Source organism: Pelophylax lessonae (genome assembly GCF_965119305.1).
Source record: "Pelophylax lessonae genome assembly, chromosome: 5".
Taxonomy (NCBI): Eukaryota; Metazoa; Chordata; class Amphibia; order Anura; family Ranidae; genus Pelophylax; species Pelophylax lessonae.
Genome location: NC_138772.1, coordinates 394,076,868 through 394,100,743, shown reverse-complemented (window position 1 = coordinate 394,100,743; position 23,876 = coordinate 394,076,868). Strand labels below are relative to the sequence as shown.

General features: G+C 44.2%; 1 pseudogene across 1 annotated transcript in view; it reads right to left on the bottom strand.

The window, feature by feature from the left end:
- The window catches only part of LOC309556533, an 84,527-nt pseudogene extending 60,927 nt beyond the window's left edge, over positions 1-23,600 (bottom strand). The window contains exon 1 of the transcript in view: positions 23,318-23,600. The product of the transcript in view is annotated as an uncharacterized misc_RNA (transcript). The remainder of the gene's footprint in view (positions 1-23,317) is intronic.
- Positions 23,601-23,876: the final 276 nt, after the last annotated feature.

The following is a 23,876-nucleotide window of genomic DNA, read 5'->3' as shown; positions in this document are numbered from 1 at the left end:
GTGGGGACTAAGGCATGACAGCCTGCTATTCTGGAACTTGTAGTGCCCTCTGTGAGGGACTGAGGATTCCTCAGTCCTCCACATTCTAGGGCACTATAAGTCCCAGCATAGTGGGCTGTCATTCCTCAGTCCCTCACAGCTGGGGGGAAAACAACACAGAGTTAAACATCTAAAGGAGCACTCGAACCAAAACTACCAATAATGTACACAGTCTATATCCTTCAACCACGACCTCGGGTGCTGTCATTGTGTAGGGCAAAGGGCTCCACTTCCACCATGTTTGGCTTTGATGTCAGACATGCAGGACTGGCACAGCTCCACTCTCTTCCCTGGCAACTGACTCTGGCATCACGGAGGGCCTCTCCTCCTCCCCCAGCCACCCATGGGCACTCTCCTTCTCCCCCAGCCACCCAAGGGCCCCTCTCCTTTTTCTCCAACCACCCAGTAGCCCTCTCCTCCTCCAGCCACCCAGGGGCCCTCTCCTTCTTCTCCTCCAGCCGCCCAGGGTCCGTCTCCTTCTTCTCCTCCAGCCACCCAGGGGCCCTCTCCTTCTTCTCCTCCAGCCACCCAGGGGCCCTCTCCTTCTTCTTCTCCAGCCACCCAGTGGCCCTCTCCTTCTCCCCCAGCCACCTAGGGGCCCTCTCCTCCTCCAGCCACCCAGGGTCCCTCTCCTCCTTCTCCTCCAGCCACCCAGGGGCCCTCTCCTTCTTCCCCTGCCACCCAGGGGCCCTCTCCTTCTTCCCCTGCCACCCAGGGGCCCTCTCCTTCTTCCCCAGTCATCCAGGGGCCATCTCCTTCTCCCACAGCCACCCAGGGGCCCTCTCCTTCTCCCCCAGCCACCCAGGGGCCCTCTCCTTCTCCCCCAGTCACCCAGGGACCCTCTCCTTCTCCCCCAGCCACCCAGGGGCCCTCTCATCCTCCCTCAGCCACTCAGGGGCCCTCTCCTTCTCCCTCAGCCACCCATGGGCCCTCTCCTTCTCCTTCAGCCACCCAGGGGCCCTCTCCTCCCTTAGCCACCCAGGTACCCTCTCCTTTTCCTTCAGCCACTCAGGGGCCCTCTCCTCTTCCCCTAGCCACCCAGGGGCCCTCTTCTTTTGCCCTAGCCACCCAGGGGCCCTCTCCTTTTCCCCTAGCCACCCAGAGACCCTCTCCTCCCCCAGCCACCCAGGGCCGCCTTCTTCTTCTCCTCCTCCTCCACCAACCATTCTAAGACCCTTCCAACTTCCCTGGGGCTACTCACCACCCTTTGCATAGTAGACACCACAAATCTATGACCAGCCTGCAGAGTGACAAGTTGGGGCCTGGTTACCTCTATGTTCCCAGGCCAGGGCAGAGCTCTCCTCCCAGAGCAACAACCAATAGCAGAGTGAGCTGACTGGGCAGTCACTTCCTACTGATGCAGGTACATGCCCACCGATTCCTCCACATTTTAGGATTACATGATCAGATGGTCAATCCCCAGGCAGAGAAGGCGGGGTAAGTGTCAGCGGACAACAGACACCTGGCAGCTGCAGTAAAGGGACTGCAGCACACTGAGGATTTAAAGCAATCTTTTACTTGGGAGATTCCCCTGACTGCACCCTTCTAAATATTGTCGCTCCGCCACTGGCCGTGAGGCCCCTGTAGGTGCGAGGCCTTAGGCGACCGCCTAATTTGCCTAATTAGAGAGCCGCCTATGAATGCAGAAATACACATGGGCAGAATGTTGGACAGCATCGGCCTCTTCAATAGAAACCATACGACATTTGGCCCATGTGTGCTGCAGCTGGTTAAACAGAAGGTAGCTTCTGTCGAAGGGGCATGACCAAAAAAAGGTCTGCCAACCAGCTCCTAATCAGCACTCTCACTCTCCATCCCCCTGTCAGATCACAATAGAACAGCAAGGGAGATGGCTGTACTAACATGGGATTATTAGTACAGCAGCTCCAACCTGAGCTGTCAGTTTGTTTTCTTTTAGCCCGCTGGATCGGATTAAAAAAAAAATAGCAGTGTGTACTAGGCTTAACCCTTTATTACAGACTGTGTTCCAATCTAGTTCACAACTGTTAAAAAAATCAGCAAGCACAGTACATGCAGAGCTAATTATGGTAAACATACATTCCCATAGCCCCCTCCTTAAAATAGATGTAAGCAGAATTTTTTAAACTTTTTTAACCCTCCTCTTATGTTAGGGTCAGAACCGACCCGTTTTCAGGTTTTGAATGTCTATAAGTATCACATAAATTTGTTTATTGCATCAAGATTTTTTTACTTTGTCAGGAACCTCTATTTAAACAATGTAATAGAAAAAGAATCCTTTTCACTAAATTATAAAATACTGTGCTGAAAATTAAGACGTTATGGTGTTAGGGTCAATTCTGACCCAGTTATAATATAGGATTTTAGGACACTAATAAGTGCCAAAACTGAAATCATAAACACTCTCTCTGCTTAGTAACACTGACAGCCAATCACCTATCAACCCTGTGAGCTGTAGTTAGGAAGGGGCCTATCTTTTTGCCTGCTTGTCTGCTTCTCTAAATAAAGTGAAGAAACATAGGACCAATACATTTCAGAGTTGCTGACTTTATATTACCATTTTTTAAATTTGAAAATGAGAGGTATGCTATCAAAAGAAAGGTCTAAGGGGTCACACCAAAAATATTAAAACCAATCTTTTCAAGGATAAAGAAGCCTAACAAGGTAACCAAGAGGTAAGAAACAAATCGGATGATAAATAATTATTCAGAGGGTATTTTATGGCTGATTTAAGACACGGTTCAAAACCGACCCGTTAACATCATGGATAGTAACAGAAAGCTAACAAAAGAGGAGGGTTAAGATAATCTATTTGAAAGAGAACATGTAAATATAAAGTCGATTTTATCCTAATGTTGCTGTAAATATGGAAATATACTTTAAGGCACCCCCAAGCATGTCATTGAGATGTGTGTAATTTTAATGTTAAGCCACATTAATAAAAACTCTCTATCTTCTAAACAGAATTTCTAAAAGTATGTCCCTCATTGCAGTGACCAGTTGCACTTTTTTAACAATAGAATGCAAATTACCCATATAAAAATGCCAGAAAAAAAGTAACAAGATTTACCTTTTGCATTTTATTTGTTTATTCCATTAAAAGCTATTCAGCTGTGCAAGTGCATGTTTAGGTTTGAAGGTATTTTATAGCTCAGTATGTTAGTCACAACATACGTAATGCTTTGAATAAAAATACCCAGTGGCACTTATTCATGGAAATTGGCTTCCTCCTAATCAATCATTGTTATGTTTTATTTATTTATCATTGCCCTCCACCTTGTCATGACTCACTGCCAACAACATCATCCATCATCCTCTTGCATTATACCTGGTTTCTATTGTAGCAAAAGCAGAAGCCAGTTTGCCTGATAGCACAGGATAAAAAAAAATCAGCTAAGACAAAAGTGTCAAGCTGCTTAAGGTATTTTTCTTCTAACATGACAGCAATGCTGTCAATGTATGAGACTGCAGACGTATGGCAAGATATATAATCTTAAGGTTGCTCATAACAAAATGAATCTTTTAGTATTAGTGTTGGTACTGGCTGGGGATGAGTTTTTGGTTCAAATCAACCATGAATTCAACCTGAAATCTAGCTATTCACAGTTTGTAAAAAAATGGTGAACTGATGGGATTAATGTTTGCTGCAATAGCAACCATTATCAAGCATGCACTTTTTGGTCTCTGAACTGTAGTCAGATTTGAAAGGAAGAGTTGGACTGAACAACTCCCGGTTCGTAAACCTGAACTCTAAGTCTATGGGACATGAACTTGAAAAATCAAAAGTCCCAGTTTTAAAGGCTTATATTCAAGTTATTGGCCATAAAATGGGAACGGGGGCCCCGGTACTGCCCTGGGGGACATGTATCAATGCAAATTTTTTTTAAAAGCAATCTTTTTACAGGAGCAGTGATTTTAATGATGCCTAAAGTGAAACAATAAAAATGAAAAATTCCTTTAAATATAGTGCCTAGGGGGTCCCCTTAGTCTTCCTGTAAAATGGTGCATCTGTGCTGTGTGTAGAACCTGCTGCAGCAAAACCGACATTTATAAAGAAAAAAAAATGACATTTAAATTACTGAAAAAACAAAAATGTAAAAATAAAAAAAAAAATAGTGTGGGGGTTCCTGCCTAATCAATACTAGGCATTTCGGGTCAATTATGGATTTTAAGGGGAACCCCATGCCAAAATTAAAAAAAAACAACAGTGTAGGGCCCCAATAATCGACACCAGACCCTTATTCGAGCATGCAGCCAGGCAGGTCAGAAAAAGGGGGGGGGGACGAGTGAGCTCCACCCCCTCCTGAACCCTTCCAGGCCACATGCCATCAACATAGGGGGGTGCCATGGGTGACAGCAGCCTCTTCCTGACAACCCTGGACTGTGGTTGAGGGGGGTCTGTGGTCAGGGGGCTTATCTGAATCTGGAATCCCACTTTAACAAGGGGCCCCCACATCCCAGCCCCCCATGTGAAGAAGTATGGGGTACATTGTAGGTGCATGCCCTGGTCATTGACATCACAAGGGGGCAGAGCCACCAGGTGATGTCACCAGTTGGCCCCGCCCCTTACCTATTTAAGAACTGTCAAATGGCAGAGCAGGCATTCGATACTAAGTCTTTATCGTGGGTGGCATGTTTTTTCTTTTTTGGGGGCTCTGCCCCCCACCCCAAAGCACCTTGTCCCCATGTTGATGGGGACAAGTGCCTCTTCCTGACATCCCTGGGTGGTGGTTGTGGGGTTTCGGGCAGAGAGCTTATCAAAATATGGAGGCCTCCTTTAACAAGGGGGCTCCCAGATCCTGCCCCTCATGTGAGTATGGGGTATAGTGTACCCCTACCCATTCACCAAAAAAAGTGTCAAAAATGAAGACAGGAGGCAGTTTTTGACAATTCCTTTATTAAAAAATAAAAAAAGCAATGTCCCCCAAACCATAATCAATCATAATGTCCGCTGCACCGCCGGACCCGAAAAAGGAAAAAAGAAAACAAAATGCTCCGCCCACGATGAAGGCTAACCACTAAAGGCCTGCTCTGCCATTTCACAGTTTTTTAAAAGGGAAGAGGGGAGGCCATCTGGTGATGTCAACTGGTGGCACTTCTCCCTTGTGACATCACTGACTGGTGCATGATGGGTCAGTGAAGTCACAAGGGGCGGTGTCACCAGGTGACATCACCAGGTGGCCCAGCCCCTTATCTACAATGTACCCCCTATTTATTCACATAGGGGGGCTGGGGTCTGGGGGTCCCCTTTTAAAGGGGGCTTTCAGATTCCTCTAAAACCCCTTCCCCCACACCCCCACAACCACAGCCCAGGGTTGTCTGGAAGAGGCCCTTGTCCCCATCAACATGGGTCCAAGGTGCTTTGGGTGGGGGTGCAGAGCCCCCTTTTGATGTCACCAACCCATGATGCACCAGTCAGTGATGTCACAAGGGGGCAGTGCCACAACGCCTCCAGGTGGCCTAGTCTGATAGCACAGGATAAAAAAAAACATTTCAGCTAAAACAAATGTGCCAAGCTGCTTAGGAAACTTTTCTGCTAACCTGACAGCAATGCAATCAATGTATGAGACTGCAGACAGTATCTCACAAAATTGAGTACACCCATGACATTTTTGTAAATATTTTATTATAACTTTTCATGTGATAACACTGAAGAAATGATCCTTTGCTACAATGTAAAGTAGTGAGTGTACATCTTGTATAACAGTGTAAATGTGCTGTCCCCTCAAAATATCTCAACACAGCCAATAAAGTCTAAACCACTGGCAACAAAAGTGAGTACACCCTAAGTGATTATGTCTAAAATGGTCCAAAAGTGTCAATATTTTGCGTGGCCACCATTATTTTCCAGCACTGCCTCAGCTCTATTGGGCATGGAGTTCACCAGAGCTTCACAGGTTGCCACTGGAGTCCTCTTCCACTCCTCCAGGATGACGTCACAGAGCTGGTGCATCTTAGAGACCTTGCACTCCTCCGCCTTCTGTTTGAGGATCCCCTAAAGATGCTCAATAGGGTTTAGGTCTGGAGTCATGCTTGGCCAGTTTATCTCCATTACCCTCAGCATCTTTAGCAAGGCAGTGGTCTTGGAGGTGTGTTTGGGGTCGTTATCATGTTAGAATCCTTCCCTCGACCCAGTCTCCAAAGGGAGGGGATCATGCTCTGGTACGGTATTTCACAGTACATGTTGGCATTCATGGTTCCCTCAATGAACTGTAGCTCCCCAGTGCTGGCAGCACTCATGCAGCCCCAGACCATGACACTCCCACCACCATGCTTGACTGTAGGCAAGACACACTTGTCTTTGTACTTCTCACCTGGTTGCCGCCACACACGCTTGACACCATCTGAACCAAATAAGTTTATCTTGGTCTCATCAGACCACAGGACATTGCAGTCATTTATGTTCTTAGTCTGCTTGTCTTCAGCAAACTGTTTGCAGGCTTTCTTTTGCATTATCTTTAGAAGAGGCTTCCTGCGGGGACGACAGCCATGCAGACCAATTTGATGCAATGTGCGGCTTTTGGTCTGAGCACTGACAGGCTGACCCCCGATCCCATCAACCTCTGCAGCAATGCTGGCAGCACTCACATGTCTATTTCCCAAAGACAACCTCTGAATATGATGCTGAGCACATGAACTCATCTCCTTTGGTCGACCATGGCGGCACCTGTTCTGAGTGGAACCTGTCCTGTTAAACTGCTGTATGGTCTTGGCCCCCGTGCTGCAGCTCAGTTTCAGGGTCTTGGTAATTTTCCTATAGACTAGGCCATCTTTATGTAGAGCAACAATTATTTTTTTCAGATCCTCAGAGAGTTCTTTGCCATGAAGTGCCATGTTGAACTTCCAGTGACCAGTATGAGTGGGTGCGATAACACCAATGAATCACACTAATGAATCACATGACAACGGGAGGGAAAATGGCTAATTGGGCCCAATTTGAACATTTTTACTTAGGGGTGTACTCACTTTTGTTGCCAGTGATTTAGACATTAATGGCTGACAGCAAATTTACACTGTTATACAAGCTGTACACTCACTACTTTACATTGTAGCAATTTCTTCATTGTTGTCACATGAAAAGATATAATAAAATATTTACAAAAATGTAAGGGGTGTACAGACTTTTGTGAGATACTGTATAATCTTAAGTTTGCTGATAACAAAATGTATCTTTTAGTATTAGTGTTGGTACTGTTGGTCACGCATTGAATTATCTGGGTGATAATCGGATATCGCAAGTTATATGCTGAACCATCTTAGCTGATGACAAGTCTTTCTTCTTAAATGATATACAGAAGAGTGGAGAACAAAGCGCTTTTGCTCTCTATCATTTGAGACCCAGAGTCTCTGGTAAGAGGCTAGTTTTATTGGTGGAGAGGGATCTGTCACAGAACTCTATCACTATATGTGTTGCCTGTTTTCACTTCTGTTTTCTCTGGGAGAACCATGCAGATTTTTTATTTGTGATTAAGGTTCAATTTTCAAGTTGTTTTGCTTTAAACCAATTATGTAATGGCTATGTAGTTCATGATGATGGCTGATTGTTTATCGCGAAGCGCACCTGGTCACCTTTTTGCAATATAGTATATACGGTATACCATAGTTTGTGGATTTTCCTACAGATTCAATAATAAACACTGATTTGGGTTGTTTTCACCAAAGAAATGTAGCAGAATACAGTTTGGTCTAAATTTATGAAGAACGTTTATTTGCAAAATTTTATAACAGAAATTAAGAAAAATGCATTTTTTCAAGATTCTCTGTAATTTTTAAATGTATTTAGCAAAAAGAAAAAACCCAGTGGTTGTAAAAACTTTCAAAAGAAAGCTCTATTTGTGTGAAAAGAATGAAAAAAAAAAAAAAGATATGGGTACAGTGTTGTATGACAGCGCAATTGTCATTCAAATTGCAACAGCACTTAAAGCTGAAAATTGGCCTGGGAAGGAAGGGGGTGAAAGTGCTTGGTATTGAAGGGGTTAAATACACTGAAATGTTTCTTTTCTATGAATCTTGCTGGTGTGAGTCCTGATAAGAAAGTGGCTTAGTTTTTTTTTCAAAGGCAATACACATTCTTACTACAATATTTATACTGTATATATATATTTTTTACAGTGAAATAAGAACATCATTGTAAGGAAGGGCATGACTCCTCTGGACAAACTTCTGTGCACAGGCTTATACATGTTCACTTTGGGCACTAATGCTAATGTGCATACCCATGCGCACCTGTGCACTTGCCTTGTCACCTGACCTCTGCTTCTGTCTGTTCTCATTGGCACCTGCTTCACTGATTGGTCTCAGACCCAGCTTATTTCCTGACCACGCTCCTGCTTGTGCCCTGTACCCGATCCATTCTGTCTGTGTATGACCTGGCCTGCCTGACTCTGCTATTCTGCTTTCTGTCACCAGTACCTGACTACCACCCTGCTGCTCTGGCTGACCTACAGTCTGCTACCAGCAATCGACTCAGCTGCCCGGCATCACCAGTACCAGCCTGCCTCAGCCTGCTGCCTACTGGCTACTGGCTGCCCACCAGCCTTCTGACAACTTCACCTGCCCAGCGTGGACACCTGCCCTGCTGCTAGCAAGGCTTACAGGCACTCATACTCCTCTGCACTCCTGTGCCTCCTGTTTACACTACCAGGGGCCCCAAATCAATGTGAGAGAGGTCTTCTAGATTTAAAATGGCTGCTGGGGGCCCTATTCAAATTGAGGCTTAAGTGCAAATAAATAAATAATTACTAGGAGGTTTTCTTTGCAAATAAATTACATTATAATTTATAGAATTAAAAATGGCTGTTGGGAGTTCTGTTCACACTGGGGCAAATGCTAATTATTTCATTCTGTATTTGAAATGTACTGAAATCTTTTGAGGTGTACTTTCTGCAGACATAAAAAAACAGATGTACTGGTGTTTTCAGGATGATTGCTGATGTGAAGTGTTAATATGGTTAAAAACTGCACACCAATTTTGCAGCCAAAGGTTTAAATAGGGGACATAGGTAAAGTAATATATGGCATAGTCATTCAAAACAGCTAAAACGTGGTGCAGTAGCTCAGTGTATTAGAAATATTTCACAAAACTGTCAAAATGCCACTTACGACTGAAATTGAACTGGGTGAAGTTCAGTCCGAAAATTATATGCATCAATCCACCACTCTCTGTCGCCTGCGGCAGACCTGGATAAGCCTACAGGGATCACTGTCAGAAGCTGGTAAGGAAAAGAGTACAAGTCAGCAAGGGAAACTTTCAGTAGCAGCCACTACCACACCTCACTACTTCCACACTGTGCTTAGGCACTGCTGAAAGTAGATATCCCTTTAATTCTAAGTGGCATTTTGACAGTTTTACAAAGGACTTCTAACACACTGACTTACTATGCCAGGTTTTAGCTGTTTTTCTGTGAGTAGACATCACTCAAAATTTCATCTCTAGATTTAAAAATGACTGTTGGGGATCCTGTGTAAGTTGGAGCTCAAGTCCAGATAAATTATTACTGGGAATGGAGGCACAGCAATACCCTTTGTTCTGGGTATAAATGGCACTGTATTGATCATTTCTTAATTTAAAAATGCCTGTTGGAGATCCTGTTCAATTTGGGGTCTAGAGCAAACTACAGTCTTTAAACGTGTTCTTTCTGTGGATAAATTACATTCTAAATGTGATTTCTAGATTTAAAATGGGCTGTTGGGGGCCTGTTTGAATCTTGCTTATGTGGAAATAACTTAATACTGGTAATGTAAGGAAAACTATTTTTTTGCGGAATATTTTCTTGAAATAAATTACACTCTAATTTTGATTTATAAACGGCTGTTGGGGATCTATGATTTAAAGAGGCACCTTTTCCAAATAATGAATTACTAGGAATACTACAATTTTTAGGGATGTTTTCTCTGCAAATGATTGATACTTCAAATTAGATTTCTAGGTCTAATGTTTAAGTGTTACTCCACTTTTGTTGAGGATAAAAACATACCCCTCTGGGTGATTTATGTACATTGCAAGGATTATAACAACCTTTGTTGCAGATTTCTACCTTTTGTTATTCTGAAGAAATCGCTGTTTGTTCCTCTGTGCCTCTGTGCTGAGTGGGTCTAATGGGAGTGGTTTTATAATTATCAATCAGATGTGCAGCCTGCATCCCTTTAGACCTGTTCCTATTGGGAGTATCTCACCAAAAATGACATTTTTGTTGCAGGGGATGCCTGAAATTTGACTTGTATTATAGGCAGACTTCTGGGAAAATTGGTGAGCCAATCACACAAGCAGGACATTCTGTTTCTGTGTACAGAACAACTCCAGGTAGCCATATTGCATTGCATTTTCAGAAAATTACAGCAGCTGCAGATTGAAAAGGAAAGGTAATTTTTTTGTAGCACGACCCCTTGAGGGCTGCTGGTTAGGTGAAGTTCCTCTGCACTCACCTGACCCTGAGAAGTATATCCAATATATAGGACTTACATCAAGATGTTTAAATGTGCAAGCAGAACATATTAAAAACATCAAAAAGGGAGAAGTCTCGCACAATGTGTCAAGACATTTTAGGGAGGTCCATGACAGGAAACCTGCATCTCTGCGTTTTTGGGGCATAGAGCAAGTTAAAAGGCATTGGAGGGGTGGCAATTATATCCTCCAACTAAGTAGGAGAGAATCCTTTTGGATTTTCAAAACTAAAGTCCTATCGCCTAGGGGTCTGAATGTGGACTTTGACCTGAATTGCTTTATAACTGACAAGTAAAGTGTAGGCCATTGATATGGTTGAGGGAAGCGCCATAGAGGTTTATGTGTTTTTTTTTTTAAATAAATACATATTTTTTATCTTTTTATAACTATATATTTATATTTTTATAGTTCTAATAATGGGCAGGATTTAATAGTAATCTTTATGTATTTATATGACTATATATTGTCCGGGATTTTATATATATTTTTATTGTATTTTTATATATCCTTTTTCTGTATGGTCTATGTAGAAGCCCATATGTACATTGGTTTAATATCCTCAATAGGTGATTCTAGAGGGGTATATGTGAGGTCTGGCAGACGACTCCATTATTTATTTTGAGTAATCTGTGGCTATTTTGGATATACGGTCCCCTTAGCTAGAGTGGTGATAGACTAGGACGCTATAGTATCCTGTTTGTTATGTGATCAGTTCTGGGAATGCAGCGGTCCATGCTCCAGCGTTTCTCTGATGGGCGGGGACTAGAGAATTGTAGCCAATTGGAGTTCAGAGCCGTGGGCCAGCTCGGCCGTTAAATTGTGGTACGTATGTGTAGTCTCCACCCCTTGCTGAAGAAATGTAACAATCCTACAGGCTCACCTGAGTCAGAGGACTGCTGGCCGGAGGTAGGAGTGGAGCCCAGTGGCAAGGACCCCAGGCAGGAAGTAGGTGCAGGAAGTCTGGCAGAGGCGTGGTCAGACAATCCGGGTTGGCTACGGTGGTAGCAGTGCTGGATACCGGATGGACACCAGGTAGTACTCTGATGAGGACACGGGTTCACCTGAGGTGTGGAAACTAAGTGCTAGCTGGTTTTCACTAGAGCCCCTGATTGTGGGGATAGACTGCGCTGCAAGCTAACAACAGGTCGCGGTCCCCAGGATCACCCAGCCAGGCAGAGTGCAGGTTTGGTCTGGAGGCGGAGGAGCAGACAAGGGATAACCAGAGAGAAGTCAGACGAGCCAAAGGTCGGGGCAGGCAGCAGTAAGCGTGGTCAGACAATCTGGATCGGCAACGGAGGTAGCAGTTCAGTAGGTAGGGACAAAGCAGAAGAGTAATCGGTAGTCAATTCCTTGTCAGCAGTGGATTTGTGGTAGTAGGCAAGAGCAGCAGGTTAGGAGAAGCTTGATCAAGGCTCAGGAGCTCAATAATCAGCAAGCTGGAGTGCAAGGGCTGGACTTATATAGGGAAGTACCAGGTGTGGGGAATCAAGGGTGATGAGCAAGGCTTGGCAAGACTAGGGTTGAATAATAGGCTTCAGGGAGGAATGTCCAGAAAGGACGGTAGCCTAGTAAGCAGGGCTAGCGCCTGGGATGTGGCTGGTCACGGGTTCGAATCCTGACAGTACCCCCCCCCTTCCAAGGTGACCTCCGGGCACCACAGGGGCAGGCTTACCGGGGTGCCGTTGGTGGAACTCTTTTACCAGTCTGGGGGTGTGGACGTTTTCTTTTGGTTCCCAGGAGTTATCCTCAGGAGGGTAGCCCTCCCACCCAATTAGGTATTGTAGTCTTCCCCGGTGGATCCTGGAGTCGAGGATCTTTGCGACAGCGTATTCTTATTCACCCTGTACCCTCACGGGTGGTGGAGGGGGTGAGTGGCGGCCTGTGAAGGTGTTCTCAACGTATGGCTTGAGGAGGGAGCAATGGAAGACAGGGTGCACCCTAATGGAGTCTGGAAGATCGAGCTGGAACGTGACCTCGTTAATATGAGCAGAGATCCGGAACGGACCAATGTATTTTTGGGCCAACTTTTTGGAGGGAACCTTCAATCTGAGGTTCCTGGTGGACAGCCACACCTTGTCTCCCACATGGAAGCCCGGGGTGGGTTTGCGGCGTCTGTCTGCTCCCTGTTTAAAGCGCCTCTGGGTGAGCTGGAGGTTGTTTATAATGTTCTTTTGTGCCTCCTGTAGGGTTGTTAGGGGTTTAGCCACTGCTGGGAGGTCGGAGGCGACGGGTAGGTGGGGTATGAACACCGGGTGCAAGCCTGTGTTGGCAAAGAAGGGGCTCTGCTTGGTTGAGCTGTGCTCAGCATTGTTGTAGGCAAACTCGGCCGTGGGGAGATGGTCAAGCCAGTCATCCTGCAGGTGGGACCTGAAACAGCGTAGGTACTGCTCTAGGGTCTGATTTGTCCTCTCTGTCTGCCTGTTTGACTGAGGGTGGAAGGCGGAGGACAGGTTCACTTTAACCCCCGAGCGCCAGGCATAAGTTCTTCCAGAACTTAGAGGCAAATTGGAGACCACGTCGTCCGGCATCCCATGCAGCCTGAAGACTTCTCTGAGAATAAGATCGGCCGTCTGTTTGGCGGTGGGTAGGCCTTTGTAGAGGATGAAATGGGCCATCTTGGTGAGGAGGTCGACTACGACCAGGATAGTGTTCATCCCTTTTGAAGGAGCAAGGTCCACCACAAAGTCCATGGAGATCGAGCCCCAGGGGCGGGAGGGAATTAGGAGAGGTTGTAACAGACCCACGGGAGAGGAACGAGGAGTCTTATTGCGGGCACAGACCGTGCACGAGGAGATGTACCTCTTGATGTCCTCCTTGTATGTTGGCCACCAGAAGGAGCGGGAGAGAAGCTCCTGGGTCTTTCTTGTGCCTGGATGGCCGGCCAGCTTGAAGTCATGGTTGAGTTTGAGTACTTCGAGCCGTGCGATTTCTGGTACATATAACTGTAGGTCCTGATGAAACCAATGACCATTCTTAAACGTAAGGCTGACATTCCTTGTGGGGTGGGCTAGGAAGGGGTCATTTTCGTATCCTTCTTTGATTGTGCCCAGGAGTTCTTTAGAGTAGGTGGCCCCTACGACCCTTCTCTCTGCCCTTGTTTTGGCCCATGTTACTCTGCAAGGGCTCGGAAAACATTCTGGAGAGGGCGTCAGCCTTACTGTTCTTTGATTCGGGGCGATAGGTGATGAGAAAGTTGAAGCGGGAAAACAATAGGCTCCATCTGGCCTGTCTGGCTGAGAGTCTCTTAGCGCTGCGGATGAACTCGAGGTTCTTGTGGTCAGTTAGTACGATTATGGGGTTGGTGGCTCCCTCCAGCAGGTGTCTCCACTCGTAGAAGGCATCCTTGATCGCCAGTAGTTCCTTGTTCCAGATGTCATAATTCTTCTCGGAGGGGGACATCTGGCGGGAGAAATATGTGCACGGGTGTAGTAGCATCTTCTCCCCTGTCCGTTGTGACAGAACAGCCCCCACCGCGGAGTCAGATGCATCCACTTTGACTGTAAATGGCAGCTTGGGATTCGGGTGGATTGGGATTGGAGCAGAAGTGAAGAGGAGTTTCAACGTGGTGAAGGCCTCTTGTGCCTCGGGTGTCCAGGAGAAGGAGGACTGCTTTCTTAGTGAATTGGGTGATTGGTGCTATGACCTTGGGGAAGTTCCGGAAAAACTTCCGATAGAAGTTGGCGAAGCCAATGAATCTTTGTATCTCCTTCTCGTTTCTCAGAATGGGCCAGTTCATCACGGCTTGGACCTTCCCCGGGTCCATACTTAGGCCCTCTGGGGAGAAGATGTATCCAAGGAACTGAGTGGTGGTTAGCTCAAACTCATATTTCTCTAGCTTGATATAGAGAGAGTTCTGTCAGAGTCTCTGCAGTACCCTGCAGATGTGTTCGAGGTGCTGCTCGAGGTCTTCAGAGAAGATCAAGATGTCATCCAGGTAAACGACTACAAACAGATCGAGCATGTCCCTGAGGACGTCGTTAATGAAGTGCTGGAAGGTGGCGGGAGCATTGCAGAGTCCGAAAGGCATGACTAGGTACTCAAAGTGACCATAATGTGTCCGAAAGGCGGTCTTCCATTCCTCCCCAGGGCGGATTCAGATGGGGTTGTAGGCCCCTCGGAGGTCGAGTTTAGTGAAAATCTTCGCTGCCCGGAGTCTCTCGAGGAGTTCTGAAATCATTGGGAGTGGGTACCGGTTCTTTACGGTTATGTCGTTAAGTTTCCTGTAGTCAATGCAGGGAGGAGTCTTTTTTTTCTACGAAGAAAAAGGGGGCTCCTGCGGGGGAGGTAGAGGGCCAGATGAACCTCTTCCTTAGGTCCTTGTCCGGGTACTCTTTCAAGGCCTTGAGTTCAGGCTCTGAGAGGGGGTAGATACTGCCAAAGGGTATTTCGGCCACGGGCAACAGCTCTATAGGGCAGTCGTGGGGGCGGTGTGGTGGCAGCTTGTCTGCGTTTTTCTTGTCGCAGACATCCTGAAAACTCGCGGTATTGAGGGGGTAGCAGATCCTTGATGGTTAGTTTGAAGATGGTGGTGTCTTCGGGTGGAAGGACGGATTTGTGGGAGCAATTTAGCGAGCAGAACTCGGACGGAAACCGTATGCAGCGGGTTTCCCAGTCCAGCGAGGGGTTGTGGGTGGCCAACCATGGGATGCCCAAGATCACCGGGAACTTCGGGGAGGTGATCAGCGAGAAGTGGATCTTCTCGTGGTGAACGGGTTCTATAAGGAGTTGTAGTTCGATGGTCTCGTGAGTGGCCGGCCCTTAGGAGAGTGGGGATCCGTCGACGGTTTCCAGATCAAGGGGGGCTGCCTTGATTGTCAGTGGAATGTTCTTTTCGCGGGCGAAGATTAGGTACATGAAGTTGCCTCCCGCCCCGGAGTCTAACATAGCAGAACAGGGGAGTTGTCGCCCCTCGATGTCGATGAGGATGGGGACGATGAAGTGGGATCCATGAGCCGCCGTGTTGTTATCTTCAGGGGCTGCTGGCGGGTTGGAGTCTGTGATTGCTCCTTTAGCTCCGTGACGGCAATAGTTCTTAGAATCTTATTGGGACATTTGATGGCAAAATGACCTGGCTCAGGAGCTCAATAATCAGCAAGCTGGAGTGCAAGGGGCTGGACTTATATAGGGAAGTACCAGGTGTGGGGAATCAAGGGTGATGTGCAAGGCTTGCAAGACTAGGGTTGAATAATAGGCTTCAGGGAGTAATGTCCAGAAAGGACGGTAGCCTAGTAAGCAGGGCTACCGCCTGGGATGTGACTGGTCACGGGTTCAACGGAATCCCAACAAGAAGTCATCGCCCTGAGCGCCGACGTAATGCGTACAGGGGGGCGGAGCCTAGCTGCCGACGTCACATCCTCTCCCTATCCACGGAAACCGCTGTTGTATTTGCACTATTGAGTGCTCTTCTTGTAAGTGTATTTGCTATAATAAATTGCTTAATATTAACCCAGCGGAGAGCATTAGATCTTTCTTCCTTTTCTCCCTACCTGGTCATTTATGTGTGGGTGTAAGTGCCATTGGATCCCGGATGTCCCCTTGTGAGACCCTGCCGACCATCCATTAAACCCCTGTGGGGGACTACTACATTTGACCCTGGGTTATTCCTGGGTCAGAAATTAAGGTGAGAGGCTTTAATTTAGTGGTGGTGGATTGGAGCACCCTCACAGAGGTGATTGGCGTATTGGGATTTCAGCATTTCAGTTTTGTACTCTCAGATTTGATTTGTGAATTTATTTGGCACTTACACTCAGGTCCATAAATATTGGGACATCAACACAATTCTAATCTTTTTGGCTCTATACACCACCACAATGGATTTGAAATGAAACAAACAAGATGTGCTTTAACTGCAGACAGTTTGTATATGTGCCTCCCACTTTTTAAGGGACCAAAAGTAATGGGACAGATTAACAATCATAAATCAAACTTTCACTTTTTAACACTTGGTTGCAAATCCTTTGCAGCCAATTACAGCCTGAAGTCTAGAACGCATAGAAATCACCAGATGCTGGGTTTCCTCCCTAGTGATGCTCTGCCAGGCCTCTACTGCAACTGTCTTCAGTTCCAGCTTGTTCTTGGGGCATTTTCCCTTCAGTTTTGTCTTCAGCAAGTGAAATGCATGCTCAATCAGATTCAGGTCAGGTGATTGACTTGGCCATTGCATAACATTCCACTTCTTTCCCTTAAAAAACTCTTTGGTTGCTTTCGCAGTATGCTTCGGGTCATTGTCCATCTGTACTGTAAAGCGCCGTCCAATGAGTTCTGAAGCATTTGGCTGAATATTAGCAGATAATATTGCCCGAAACACTTCATAATTCATTCTGCTGCTTTTGTCAGCAGTCACATCATCAAAAAATACAAGAGAACCAGTTCCATTGGCAGCCATACATGCCCACCCACGCCATGACACTACCCCCCACCATGCTTCACTGATCAGGTGGTTTGCTTTGGATCATGAGCAGTTCCTTTCCTTCTCCATACTCTTATCTTCCCATCACTCTGGTACAAGTTGATCTTGGTCTCATCTGTCCATAGGATGTTGTTCCAGAACTGTGAAGGCTTTTTTGCCGTTGTTTGGCAAACTCTAATCTGGCCTTGCTGTTTTTAAGGTTTACCAATGATTTACATCTTGTGGTGAACCCTCTGTATTCACTCTGGTGAAGTCTTCTCTTGATTGTTGACTTTGACACACTTACACATACTTCAGTCATCCACCACAGTTGTTTTCCGTGGTCTTCTGGGTCTTTTGGTGTTGCTGAGCTCACCGGTGCGTTCTTTCTTTTTAAGGATGTTCCAAACACTTGATTTGGCCACACCTAATGTTTTTGCTATCTCTCTCATGGGTTTGCTTTGTTTTTTCCAGCCTCATGATGGCTTGCTTCACTGATAGTGACAGCTCTTTGGATCTCATATTGAGAGTTGACAGCAACATATTCCAAATACAAATAGCACACTTGAAATTAACTCTGGATCTTTTATCTGCTCCTTGTAAATGGGATCATTTGGGAAGAACACACACCTGGCCATGGAACAGCTGAGCAGTCAATTGTCTGATTACTTTTGGTCCCTTAAAAAGTGGGAGGCACATATACAAACTGTTGTAATTCCTACACCTTTCACCTGATTTGGATGTAAATACCCTCAAATTAAAGCTGAAAGTCTGCAATTAAAGCACATCTTGTTTGTTTCATTTCAAATCTATTGTGGTGGTGTATAGAGCCAAAAAGATTAGAATTGTGTCGATGTCCCAATATTTATGGACCTGGCTGTATTTATGGTCTAGCGCAGCACGTTCTTGGTTTTGCATTGACCCTGAGAAGTATCTGACCCGCTGGGCACTGTAAGTTCAGACATTTCAGTGGTAATCTCCAAAAATACACTGACACAATGGAGATACGATTCTTATTGTTTACTGAAGCAAAAGGTAAACCAATCAAACTTATTAATAACAAATAGGGTTCAGTAATAACTAATATTGCAGTGTCAATCAGTTGCACCCCAGAAATCACGATGGAGTTCAAGGGACTGACACTGTGGAAATAGGTGCTTAGCAAAAAAGGTGTTATATTCAATGAATAATGGTGACTGACTGAATTATCAACTCTAACTGTCAAGCTATTGCTATATATATTATCCTTGAACACTGCTGAATCTCTTCTAGAATCAGAACTAGCAATTTCTTATCTTCACTTAATAAGCTTCTAATATTATTACAGGTCCCCTTTAAGAACTGTGAGTACTCAAGTTCCTGTCCTAGCAAGGCCTTGCGGAATCTTCGCCGGCAGTTGGAGCTCTTATCACTCTTCAGTGTGATATTTGTAATTCCATAGAAATGATGTGTATGAAATCCTATCTGCGGTCAGTGTGTAATGGATGCAGGTTTATACATGCGATTTTGGATGTCACCAGGCACTCTTTCACACAGCAGTGTCCACTTGTGATTATCCGGTCACCCAGGCGAAGTATCTCCCCCTCCTGCTCCTGTGTCACAGGGGATGTTCGGCTCTCGCTGCTCCGGTCAGTCAGTTCAGCTTCGCCCACTCTGTACTCAGCTCCACTGGATCTATTACCACCCTGCGAAAAAGAGAGCAGGGTCTGAGACTGCTTTATAGGTAACACACCTCCATCCCTATTCGTACATAAAAAGAAAAGAAAAACGCCCAAGGGACTTAAAATAAGGTGGGTACCATAGGTCATAAATACTGCATTTTATTTTGTCATACAATACACAGTAGACAGGATCAAACAGCAAAAATACAAAAAAGTATACATATAGGTCCATAACAGTATACATTGCACATTGGTACATAAACATCTTGAGGCTCAATGCATTTTGTGAGATTTGACTCACTTCTTCAAAAGCAGATGCGTATTTGGTCTATAAATCTAATACAACATAGTATCAAAATACAATGCAGTAATCATAACATTTTATTTAAAAATGGACCTAAGGCTCCGTTCACATGTAGGCGTTTTGGGGCGTTTTTGGGGCGTTTTTCTGCTCTAGGATCAGCTCTCAAAATGCCCAACAAGACAAATCCTATTCATTTCAATGGCCTCTGTTCACATCTGAGCGTTTTGAAGCTGTATACAAAACGCCCAACGCTCAAAAAAGTACATGAGCTTCTTTTTGGGCAGATTACAGGCGTTTTCCATTGATCTCTATTCAATCTAAAAACGCCTGCACAAAAATCGCGGTAAAAATCGCGGTAAAATCGCGGTAAAAATCGCCGCAAAAATCGCGGTAAAATCGCGGTAAAAAACGCGCGAAAAACGCTACGCTCAGGTGTGAATGTAGCCTAAAGGCTGAGCCGGGATGAGAGACCCGTGCAACCCCCAGGTAGCGGCCGCAAACGCCTTATCCGGGAGTTGAAGGAGTGGAACAAACTGACAGCCTCCAAGGGGGGACATGTGGCAGATAAGTGTGATATATCGAATGTGGGAAGATATCCCTTGTGCTCCATAGCGGTTTGCTGTAACAAATATAGGTGTATATGCGTATATAAGAATATTTAAAAATAATGAAATAAGGTCATCTACTATATATAGTAATGGAGTAAAGGAGGTAATTGTGTAATATACATATAGCAGAGCACAAGCAGGAGTATGGAGCAAGAGATAAAAAGATCAAAGATGTATAGTGAAACAGATGGAGGCCAGGGAAGTGGAGGAAAACAAAACCATATTACCAATAGAGAGTGTGGCAAAAAAAAGTCAAGAAAGAGTGAGAGATATATAGGGGTAGTAAAGTGTGAAATCCATAGGGAATAAACGAATATACCAGAGTGAGTGGAAGTCTCCCAAGGCATACAAATGTGAAGCCAGTGGTGTGGGATGATTCTCCTAGGTGACTGAGTGAGTCTGCCATTCCTGGTGCAAAAACCTCCCCTATGTACCCCCAAGGAGGTGGGGTGAGCTCCACGCCTAATGCCACGTGGGGCGGCTAATGAGAGACATGGACAGACACCTGTGGGCGGGTGTTGTCTCAGGGGAAGAAATGGAACCAAAACTCCTGTTTCCCCAAGCCTGCAAAAGGTGGAACAATCATAGCCGACGCAATGGGACGTCACACGCTCTGACGAAACGTGCGTCAGGTGGAACGCACGCTGCACGCTCTGGGAGCCTGGTGGAACGCAAGCCGGTAGATACCGCTCTCCACTCATAGGCACCATTCTCAGCAGGCGCAACCTTTAATTTTTACATTTTTTGTACTGTGCGATAAGTTTTACTTAATAAAGGCTACTTATTAATGGTACTGCACTATCTGGAGCGCTTTATTTTTCCCTAAAAACGGACCCTGAGGATCGATATCCAGGAGAGGGATTCCGGACCACAGAGGGACTACAAGGCCCAGCAGATACCTCTTCCAGGCGCAGGAGGCCATAAAGCCCTGAAGGTCTTTTTGCCATATGGTAGTTAAGACCCACTACATCTGGTGAGTGCACACCCCCTTTAATCCCATTCTATCATGCCCAAGTACCAGCAGTTGGACTACTGGAGGATTCGCACCAAGCACCTGCACTTTATTTATTTGGCACCGAATTTTATACATGCACTAAAGTCACCTATGAACTTTGTATTTGGACATTCCTTGGCACATCTTTTAATCCTCATTTATCTATTGGCACTATTATGCACTTTATTACACAATAGTATCTACTGTGTACATTTTGTGCAAACTTTTACTGCGAATAATATTGTGGAATATATTTTTGTGTAGTTTATCTATACTATATTTATTGTGCAAATTATTTAACACATTCACTTGGCATACACATTATTTATTTTATTTATCTACACCACTTTTGATGACCTATATTTACTATCTAGGGTATAGACAAGTAATTGCCTATCCCAGAGTAGTATTAGCAAGCACTATATAAATCCCATTATTGGGGTTTTTCTTCTTTCAAGCTCTTTTTAATGTAGTTACAATGGCATTAGGGATGTTTAGATTCATTATTAGAGATTTGGAATAGTTGACTTTATAATAAGATATTCTACTAAAGTCTGTTAGGATTTAGTGAGTTTTTAGGAGCGAGGTTTGGGGGTATGTCAGCATTAAGATAATGAGAAAAGTGGTAGGGTAATTGGCGCTGCCAGAAAAATAAGAACTATAGAAAATATATACAATGGCGTGTCTCACAAATCTAGGTATATGTAGATGATAAGTATATAAATAATATAGGCAATGGTCCTTAAATATACCCAATGGTATTAAGCCACAGTATGAAATGTGAATCTCAATAAATTAACCAACAATTCATTAATTAATAGCACTAATAAATGGTTAATAAATACAATAATAAAAAAAAAAAAAATAATAAAAAAAGTGAACAAGTGTGAATGAATAAAACTGTAAACAATGTCTTAAGACTAAGACAAAGTGACTTTGGTAATAAATGGTGTGAACACTAGGTGGCGGTGGTGATTAAATTAATAAGTGTGGATATCCAAGTAAAACAAGTAATGAATGATACCAAGTGCAAAGTGCTGTGATTATCATCAAAAGTAAATACAATACTAAAAGTGGAGAAGTCTCCCAATCCAGTGCAATAATGGATATCCAAGTGAAATATGATATGTAAACAACGTCAAAATAAAATTAGTTATAAAATATATATAATGTGCCAAGTGCAACATAAAGAAGATCCAGAATTATACAATAATAGAGATCCCAGGAATAAATAAATTAATTTCTGGTGGTAGAATAAATACTTAAATAGTCCGTATTATAAGTGAAAAAAAGTCCATAAATTATGCTCAATTAAAAAGTCCAAAATCATGCAATATAGTAAAAAAGTGCCAAAGGAAATTTCATGAATGGAGGGTGTGCTTCCCAGTGTTGGATCAGGATGTGGGTGCTGGGTGGGGGGATCCCGTGCTCCCCTTCCTAAGTAGCCCGCACTCACCGGAGAGCGGCACCCCTGCAGGGGTAACCAGCGTTGGATAATTGGGGTATTCCCCGGTATATCCCTTGATAAAGTCACGTGGGTAGTGACGCAACACGCGTCGGGAAGAGCCGGGTGACGTCACCTCCGTGTTTACGGCCGTAGCCGGAGGTTCTACAGTGTATTGCTTTTGCTCGTTTGTTGCTATTTGATTGTAAGTGTATCTTTTATTGTAATTAAACTGGTTTTAAAGTTACTGCACCATGAGCGTCTCATTTTATATCCTATGAGGCGGAACTGCTTGGAGTGAGCATATTGTGCAGCTGAAGATCGTTACTGGATTGGGAGATCGATGTACTGTGAACATCAGTGATTACATGCCTGCAAGAGAGGAGAGAGGTCGGAAGCCCAGTTCAAAGGAAAGCAATCGGCTTGTTTGGATTACACACATGTGCAGATAGTGTGTATGGGAGGTAAGCGGCCACTACACACCTGTTTGTTGGAGATTGGATCGATATCCAGATTATTGATGTTATATTTTACGATTGGTTGATCCTTTGAAGATTTATTTCATTCATCTTTGATTGTATATTGGACACTGTGGGATTTTCTCAGACACTTATATTTTTATACACAACTTTTTTTATGAATTGTTTTATGAAATATTTTTAGGAATTTTTTCATCACATATCGGTCATCAACGATTATATTGATCATCACCCTTTTTCATCTATTGCATTGCTTTTGTGATTGCATTATATATATATATATATATATATATATATATATATATATATATATATATTTCCTTGGGATTGACACACTATTTTTTTGAGGACTTTATTTATGCACAGTCTTTTCAGAGTCATCCACTGAAGATCTTTTGTGTATAGGCTCGCTTTTACAGTTTTACATTGAGGATTGATTTTACTTCGACATTTTTGCATCAGGTTTTATCATATAGAGCACTATCCACAGTGGTGGACATCGTTATTGTCACAGAGTGTATCACATTTATTTATGATTTGAATTAGCGCCGATTTTTCACACCATACACGTACCAATTCACGGTGGGGACACCGATTTAGATTGGCAGCTTTTTCTACATTTTTTTTTTTATTTATTTGATATCTTGGAATTGATTTACTCCTATCAAACCCCTCTGGGTAGCGCATTGATCCTCTTATTTATTTAATAGTCTGCTAACGCATCCTCTATGTGTTTGGGGTTAGATCGTTTCTGTTGTGTGAAGGGATGGAAAAAGTGTGGAATTTGGGATTTTTTCTTCTGCGGGATTTCAGACGGGGGGCTAAGTATTTCCCTGCTTTGTTATGCATGGAATAAAAGCGAAGTTTAAGTTGCTAAAGTATATGCTCATGTTTTTCTTGTAAATGAGAGCGAAGTTCCAAGCATAGCTTGGCGAGAATAGATGCAGTACTTGGGTCAGGGTGGGATTTGTTCTTACCTTCTAAAGTCAGATAACAAGCGATGTAGTTTGCAGAATGGGCTCGCTTGGCTTGGGCACCTTTTAGGTTAAGATGCCACATAAATACGCTTTTGTGTGCATTCCAAAGGGTAAAAATTTTAGCGACATGAGTGTAATTAACAAGGAAATAATTGCGGAGATGTTGAGTGAGCAACTCATTTGTGGGTTTATCTTTGACAAGATTGTTGTTACATCTCCACAGCAATGTAGGAAGCAGGAAATCTAATTCCAAAATTGTGACGGAGATAGGAGCATGGTCCATGTAATGTCAGCAATTTCGGAAGAAGAGATCTGTTGTAGCAACCGCTTGTCTACCAAACACAGGTCAATACGTGAATATGAGTTGAACCTTGGAGAATGGTATGTATAGTCTCTTTCGGAGGTGTGGTAAGCATCTCCATGTATCATAGGAATCTTCACTTGAAAGAAGGTTAGATAAGGGAGATGGACAATGTGCCCTGTTAGAGGTTGAGTCTAATGGGCCATACACACTAAAAGATTTTCTGAAGACTTTTTCCTTTAGATTTACCAAAACCAT